At 38.6% G+C, this 8,649-nt stretch overlaps 1 pseudogene across 1 annotated transcript; it reads right to left on the bottom strand.

Moving 5' to 3' along the window:
* Positions 1-4,808: 4,808 nt before the first annotated feature.
* LOC143554533 (DNA repair protein XRCC4-like) lies at positions 4,809-6,130 on the bottom strand (annotated as a pseudogene). The gene is made up of 4 exons (XR_013139034.1): positions 5,843-6,130; positions 5,507-5,635; positions 5,286-5,408; positions 4,809-5,142 (listed from the first exon to the last, which is right to left on the bottom strand). The product of XR_013139034.1 is annotated as a DNA repair protein XRCC4-like (transcript).
* Between the last annotated feature and the right edge of the window lie 2,519 nt (positions 6,131-8,649).

Here is an 8,649-nt window from a genome sequence, read left to right on the forward strand (position 1 = left end):
GAGAGAGCGATTAGTGTACTAGCAAGTAAACGAGATCCAAACAAGCCCAAAAATGTATGATTCTTGATCTTTGAAGTTTAAAGATCCAAGCTTTTTTAGTGTATAAGCGACCGAAAATGGTCGGGAAGCGTAGTGGGTGATATTGAACCATAGCAAGGGTGTTAAAATCGCTCAAAATGCTGGAAAGAAACCGAACAGCGGCTGTCTGGGCAACTTCGCCTGCATCTAGGCAACTTCGCCTTCAAAGCGATGAACTTCGCCTGCAAGCTAAGTTCGCCTGATGAACTTCGCCTGCAAGCTAAGTTCGCCTGATGACAACTTCGCCTGAGGCCAAGTTCGCCTGATGACAACTTCGCCTAAAGCCAAGTTCGCCTGATGACAACTTCGCCTAAAGCCAAGTTCGCCTGATGACAACTTCGCCTAAAGCTAAGTTCGCCTAAGGTTTAACTTCGCCTAAAGCTAAGTTCGCCTAAGGTTTAACTTCGCCTAAAGCTAAGTTCGCCTAAGGTTTAACTTCGCCTAAAGCCAAGTTCGATTAGGAAGTAAACTAAAAATCTAATGAAAAATGTGTTAAGACAGTTAATGGAAATAAAATTTTTCCAAGCTGACCTGGCAGCTCGACCCCAGCCAGGGGCTCTGCCCCTTGGACCCTGCTAGGGGCTGCCGCCCCTAGACCCCGCTGCCAGGGGCGCTGCCCCCGGACCCCCGTTCGTTGTGGTTCATATAAAGATAGACATACATTATGAGAAGTGATAGTTAATTGATACGTATACTTGTTATACAGTCAGCCGTGCACAACTGAATAAAGGAATTACGATTAACGGTGAACGTAACCGTGTTCAGGTGAGTTTCTAGCCCCATTCCTTGTTATGTTTTCGGGGCTGTGTGCATACTTGATGTGTTGTTAATACATTTATCCTAAGTGATAAGTGTATGCCCTATGTGATATATGTGTTATGTAAGAATGATTGCTTGATGGTACGTGAACGATCTTCGGATATTGCACGTACTGTCAGGTTGTAATGCTATGTATAAGGTAAGTATAATATGAATGCTTATGCGTATGAACGTGATAGAGATAATAAAAGAAGGAAATAATGATGTATGGTCGTATGGTTACGAAAAGGGGTACCGAGCCCTAATAATACTCGAGGTATGATGTATGGTTGTATGGCTACGAAAAGGGTACCGAGCCCTAAAAATACTCGGAGTATAATGTATGGAACGAAGAGGGAATCGAACCCTACTAATATTCGAAAACTAGGGACCAGACCCTTATAATATCTGTGATGTTAGGGACCAGACCCTTATAATATCTGTGATGGTAGGGACCAGACCCTTATAATATCTGTGAGGTTAGGGAATCGAACCCTTCTAATATTCGAAAACTAGGGACCAGACCCTTATAATATCTGTGAGGTTATAGGGCGAAAGGCTCTTTAAAACGTATGATTATGTATGTAAAGAAAGTATGAAGGTAAAAATGAAAGTAAAAACACTTAAGTGTGTATGAAAGAAAGTTAAGAGGTTAAGTATGAAGTGTAAAGAATGTATTGTATGATTATGTGATTAACTAGAACTCACTCAGCGTAGCTGACTTTTAGTATGCACGCAGGTGAGTAGGATGAGACAGCTGGCTTGAGCGGGGACGCATGGCAGAAGAATAAGAGCCTGGCATCTGAAGACTTACGATGTTTTAATTTTAATGTTTTAATGTGAAAGACAAAGGACGTTTTGAGACAAGTTATGAAATATTGTAATGTTTTATGAAAGTTTTATATTCCGCGTAAATGTTTTAATTAACTCTGATATAGAACTGTGTTTATGAGTAAATCCAACACGAAAGTATGGTTACCGGTAACGGGGCCTTACAATAATATAAATAAAAATAAAAATTTAAAAAAAAATATGATTTGTTGAAAGATTATAAAAAAGATGTTTTATACACAACTTTCGCGCTCAAAGAGTCATTCAAAAATCAAAATACCAAGAAAGCGGTGTTGTTTTGGCATTTTAAACCCAAAACGCCACCCCACAATTGACCACTACGGGTGGTGGTCTTATTGTCATGGACGATATTGCTCTAATTAAAATTGCCCAAAGAGGTATCTAAATAATGCCCCATCCCTTTAGATTTAATTAATATTTTTTGTAATTTAAAATTGTTTTGATGCATAAATTAAGACGGAGCAACATAAACGTACGTGTTTTAGTCTTCTTCAGTTTTATTTGTGTTAAAGAATACTAATTTATTAAGGTTTGAAGCTACATGGAGCATTTCTCTTTTGAAACATGCAATATCAATTATCTTTTATTTGTGTTGTTGAAAAATTGCATTAGTGTTCACACTCGTAAATAGTGTTGTAGTAATCGCTAGTCACTTGGTGAGGTGAATGTTAGGGATTCGAGTATTGCAAAACAGACACAAACACAAATGATACTGCAAGAGAAATAATAAACGAAGATAAACAAGTGAGATTTACGTGATTCGCTCGGCTAACTTATGTCCACGAGTTGCAGACATGATACTTTATTTTTGTTATATGCCTCACTTGTGATGAGGATATTATAAGTACAATGAACATATATAGAGAACATACTACGGTTTACAACTTAATCCTCAAGAAAAGTATATACGCAGAAGTTTTGTGTCAAAAGTCTAATAAACTAAAGTTTGTAAATAAAGTCGGGAGGCTAACACGTATATATGTCAAATGTTTGTGGAAGTGGCAGATCTAGACCCAAATGTCAAGGGTAAGGTACATTTTTTTATTAATGTATTTCATATTAAACACAAAATAAATAAACTTAAACACATTAGCTGCATATTGCTCCTCTTTGATTTTTAAAAGCTTGAAATCATGCCCTTACATCACCTTCTTTTACTTTATCAGGAGCTTCTTTTTCGACCACACAAATTAAAACATTGTTCAAATACTCATCACCAATTCGATTGCACAAATTCGTCATGATAAGCTTCATTTTAGAAGAAAAAACAACTCTAAACGGTTGCGTTTGCAACTGGTAAAACCAATGCTAACTTCAATGTACGATAAACCAAATAAAAAGTGACGTATTTTCTGGTTCCACCGTTACACGAGCAATGCCACACATTCCACCCAATTTTGCACATTTATCACCTTCCTTTAAATTGTGATAAAAGGTCGTAAGATCACTAGAAATACACATTTTTCTTTATTACTAATGTCATTCGGATACATATAAGAAAATGTCACTATCTTAGATACGTCAAACTTAGAAAACGAGTCACAAGGAATTAAACCGGACATATTTTTTATCAAGCTAGTTGAGACCTCACTAAGTCTATTGTCAAGTTCTTAAATTTGCATATCCTAAACCTTATTAAAAACTTCAACCTCAAAATGATGTCGATTAGTAATGATATTCATCCTGTTTCTTTGATTACCATAAATTTTGTCATATCTATCATCGTAATCTTGTTTTTTTTTTCACAAAACGATGTCACTCTAGCCAACATCTTGTCAAAACCATTTTGACTTAGATTATTCAATGCTCTATTTATCCCGATTATCAACTTAAACGCTTCTAACAAGTCTTAACTCCTTTTTTTTAAGATGTGAGAATTTGTGAAGGCTAAAGTATCGTCCAACAAGTGTATATAAAACACAAAATCAAAAATCTTAAAATATGATAGAATTCGTTGTTGCACACTCTCCATCTTCTTTAATAAAATCAAGTACCTAAAAATCTTCCTGGGTTATTTAAACAAAGTTATGATTGTTTTATTATGAGAACCTCAACGTGTGTCTCCAACTCTTACAAGAGAAACCTCTTGGTTTAATCATTTTTATATCTTAATTTCACCAAGGAGAATTTCTATTTCCACTCTCTTATTTTTGCCTCCAACATCATATATTTCTTTTGCAAGAAGCACACACCGGTATGTTTTCTTGCAAAAACCACATCACTAACTGAAGTTGATGAGCAAAGCAATGTCTGTAATTTGCTAATGAATTATCAACATCAAATCTTTTAATCCATTAAACTCTCCTCGCATGTTGCTTGCACCGTCATAACCTTGACTCCTTGACCTGTTTAAACAAAAATAAACTACAGGATACAATATAATCTTTAAGTTTATGTAATGAAAGTATGAAACGTATTACTTACTTGATCTATGCTTAACTGATTATCTGCTAATAAAGAAACAATCGCTTTTTAAGAGTTGAAGAATATGTATTCTTCACGTGAATCCAATTAAACACTTTAACAACTCCTAGTTTATCAACATATCTCATAGCTACAGCCATTTGTTTCTTTTGAGACACATCACTATACTCATCTGCTAACAACCCAAACACATCATCTTTAATTTCTTCACAAAGCATTTTGGAACCTCTTTCGCAAAGCAATCGATAATCTTTTTTTGTATTGATAGAGTTGTCAACTTATTATTCTATTTTGTCTTCCCTAAACTGTACTTAGTAGCATCCGTGTTGTTCTCACAAATTAACTCGTTTTCTTCTTTATATAAAAGCTAAAAAGTATTTTAATTATATTAGATGAGTGAAACTATTACGCATCATATTGAGAAAAGCTCCTTTTAGATGAGTGAAACTTCCATGAGTCCATCCAAATTATTCCACCAAATTATGCTACCACATTTAGTTTTCTTAGTGAAAGAATATATGTTTCACAGAAAAAAAAAAAAAGGCGAGTTAGTTTGGTTTGCATTTTCCTAGGACCGGCTTAGGTGCATGAACAGGTCTAGGTTCAAGCCAACACTAGTCCAAAGGCTCTACGCTCATGCCAAAGATCGCATGGCATTGGCAAAACAAGAACCATAATCTGACCTAAAGTAAAACCGAACCATGTACATAGACTTCATGTCAACATATGAAAGCAAACAAGTATAAACGTTTTAACATAAACACGTATTCAAGAATCAAACTCCTACTTTCTTTTCTGACCACGAGATGTGCCCTTTGAAGTGCTGGTAATATGCATAGCAGTGTCTTCTTCATCTTCAGTATCACCATCATAAGTCTCGGTTTTCTGACTCGATTCATCATCGTCATCATGTGATTTTGCATGATCTGATGACACACGGTCTCTGAGCTCTCTTAGTTTTGCTTTCTTTGAGTTCAACACGCAAAGAAACTGCAATATTTTTAAATATGGTTACAATTGCACAAGAAAGGATGATAATGTTGATTTACTAATTATTAGTAGTTAATTGTTAACATATCAAATTCATATGCTTTGACCAACAATTTCATTAATTTGGAGCATATAAGAAACACCTTAGTATAAATTTTAGTTTCAAACTCTGCCTTCTCATTCTGAAACTTCTCACTTTGTTCTAGACATTTCTCAGCTTCTGCTTTTAGTTTATCATTTGACTTTGTTTTCATCACAACTTCCTCCTGTTTTGTTAAAAGAAAAAAGAACATTAACAGAAACTTAATAACAACATTAACAAGTAACAATAAAGCAATAATAATAAACTGTGTGTTATCGTTACACTTAGGCGAATGTTAGCATCCATCAGGAAATCCAAGATTCCTGCAGTTATCTTCATACTATTTTCAGCTGGTTTAAATTTCCATCTCCACTCTAGCTTTGTACCTTCTTTTTCATAAGTCCATGATAACTGCAAGGGATTTAGCATCACTAAAGTGAATTGATCAGAGCTCATATATTTCCAATTAATCTTAATAATCATTTTGCCAATAATATCAACTTCTTACACAAGCTTCTTACATATTTCTCCAGATTCAATTACTTAAAACACTTATCATAAAATTAAACCATAATAATAATAATAATAATAATAATGAGTTAAGATAAAACTACCTACTCGTTTTAATCCAGCTCCAGCATCAGCGAAGCCGTATACGTAACCGGGTTGTTGAAACCGTAGATAGCGCTCGGACAAATCGATGTAGTCGGATACGGGTTGATCCCAATTAGACGCTCTCTCTTTCACCTCCTCTTCTGATGCTGCAAACGAAAATAGAATAAATCGACGGTTAGAACGAATAATAAGTGATAATCGGATTTTGGGGGGTTTGGAGTTTTAAGCAGGTGTGTTTGGTTGATTCCATGGCGGATTGGTAAGATTTGTGCGTGTTTGGGAAGGAGGAGTGAGGGTTTATTATTTATTTATATCCCCGCCTAAACTCAAAAAAGGGTCAACTTTGTGTTTAAATAATTTAAGCTCGTTTAAGGCTATTCGTTGTCTATTGACGCCCGCTGGCAATAAACGCACCAGAGGGGCGGTAAGCGATGGTAATGGTGTGGGAGGGAGGGACTGTGGGTAGTAGCGAAGTGAAACGGGAATCTCGATCAGATATGATTGAGACAGGCACTCCATGTCTAGACACTACTTCTTTCATATAGATGCGAGTCAGTCTTTCCATTTTGTCCGATTCCTTGATTGCTAAGAAGTGTGCAGACTTAGTCAACCGGTCAATGATCACCCAGATGGTATCGCATCCCGTCGGTGTTTTGGGTAATCCCGTGATGAAATCCATGGAAATGTGTTCCCATTTCCACGTTGGAAGTTCCGGTTGCTGTAGCAGACCAGATGGTTTCTGATATTCTATTTTGACTCTTGCACACATCAAGCATTTGCTCACGTAGGTGGCAATGTCGGCTTTCATGTTTGGCCACCAGTAAAGTGCCTTTAGGTCATGGTACATTTTATCTGAGCCAGGGTGGATGGAATATCGGGACTTGTGTGCTTCGTCCATCACTAGAGTTCTCAACTCTCCGTATCGAGGGACCCAAATCCGGTTTTCGAAATATCGGACCCCGTCCGATTTGGTTTCAAGTTGCTTGTTCATGCCCCGCATAAGTTCTGATGGGAGATTATCGTCTTTCAAGGCTTCGAGTTGTGCATCGCGAATCTGATCAGGTAAGTTGGCGTGAATCGTGAGTTGTAATGCCCGCACTCATCTAGGTTTATCGGTTTCTTTCTTGCTGAGAGCATCGGCCACTACATTGGCCTTGCCAGGGTGGTACTTGATGGCACAATCATAATCCTTAAGCAGCTCGACCCAACGACGCTGTCGCATGTTCAGCTACTTCTGATCGTAGATATGTTGGAGATTCTTGTGGTCGGTGTAAATGGTAAACTTGGTACCGTACAAGTAATGCCTCAATATCTTAAGAGCAAACACCACAGCTCTGAGTTCCAAGTCATGGGTCGTGTAGTTCTTCTCGTGAATCCGTAGTTGTCGAGAGGCATAGGCTATAACTTTCTCGAGTTGCATCAACACGCAACTGAGACCTTGTATCGATGCATCACAGTGCACTTCAAAGTTTTCCGTTCCCTCGGGGAGGGCTAGGATAGTGGCGCTACAGAGTTTGGTTTTCAGCAGTTGGAAGGCAGATTCCTGCGCGTCACCCCAATTGTACTTAGTACCCTTGTGAGTCAAAGCGGTGAGGGGTTGAACAATCTTTGAAAATCCCTCGATGAAACGTCGGTAGTAGCCAGCCAGTCCTAGGAATTGTCGCACCTCAGTCGGAGTCTTAGGTGCTTCCCAGTTTTTGATGGCCTCTACCTTGCCGGGATCGACATGGATACCGTTCTCATTGATCACATGTCCTAAGAAGTGAACCTAGCGAAGCCAAAATTCGCATTTCGAGAGTTTAACGTACAGTTGTTCCTTCTTTAGCAATTCCAGGATTAACCTCAGGTGTTCTTCGTGGTCGGTCTTGTTCTTGGAGTAGACGAGGATATCATCAATAAAAACAATCACAAACTTGTCGAGGTACGCCTTGCATACTCGGTTCATGAGATCCATAAATACGGCTGGTGCGTTGGTTAAGCCAAAAGGCATAACCGAAAACTCATAGTGACCGTACCGAGTTCTGAATGCCGTCTTTGAAATGTCTTCTTCGCGCACTCTTAATTGATGGTAACCAGATCTCAGATCGATCTTCGAGTAGTGACTCGATCCTTGCAGCTGACCGAACAGATCATCAATTCGGGGTAAGGATAACGGTTCTTGATCGTCACCTTGTTCAGCTCTCGGTAGTCGATGCACATGCGGAAAGTCCCGTCCTTCTTTCGGACAAATAAGACAGGGGCTCCCTATGGTGATGAGCTAGGTCAGATGAAACCTTTATCCAACAAGTCTTATAGTTGAGTGGACAACTCCTGAAGCTCCGCCGGTGTGAGCCGATATGGGGCTCGTGCTATGGGTGCAGCACCGGGGGCTAATTCGATTTTGAATTCGACTTGTCAAATAGGTGGGAGTCCAGGCAAATCCTCCGGGATGACTTCCGAAAATTCTCGCACAATCGGTATGTCTTCGATTCGCTTCTCCTCCGCAGGTTTCTCGACAATATGAGCTAAAATCGCCAGATGACCCTTTCATAAAATATTTATGCGCCTTCATGAGGGTGATGACGCTTGTAGACATGCCGCTCTTCTCACCCTGTATCGAGATGATTTCGCCGGAAGAGGTAGTGATATGGACTATCTTATCGTGACATATAATCTCAGCTTTATTCTCGGATAGCCAGTCCATGCCGACAACGACATCGAAACTACCAAGATTAAAGGGTATAAGGTCGATATCGAGGTATGACCCGACAGTTTCAACTTACATCCCGCAAGTATATGAGTTGTTTCTATAGACTTACCGTCAGCTAATT

The sequence above is a fragment of the Bidens hawaiensis genome, unplaced genomic scaffold (assembly GCF_021521415.1).
Source record: "Bidens hawaiensis isolate Kalapana, Puna unplaced genomic scaffold, B.hawaiensis_p1.1 tig00017759_1, whole genome shotgun sequence".
In the NCBI taxonomy this organism is placed as follows: domain Eukaryota; kingdom Viridiplantae; phylum Streptophyta; class Magnoliopsida; order Asterales; family Asteraceae; genus Bidens; species Bidens hawaiensis.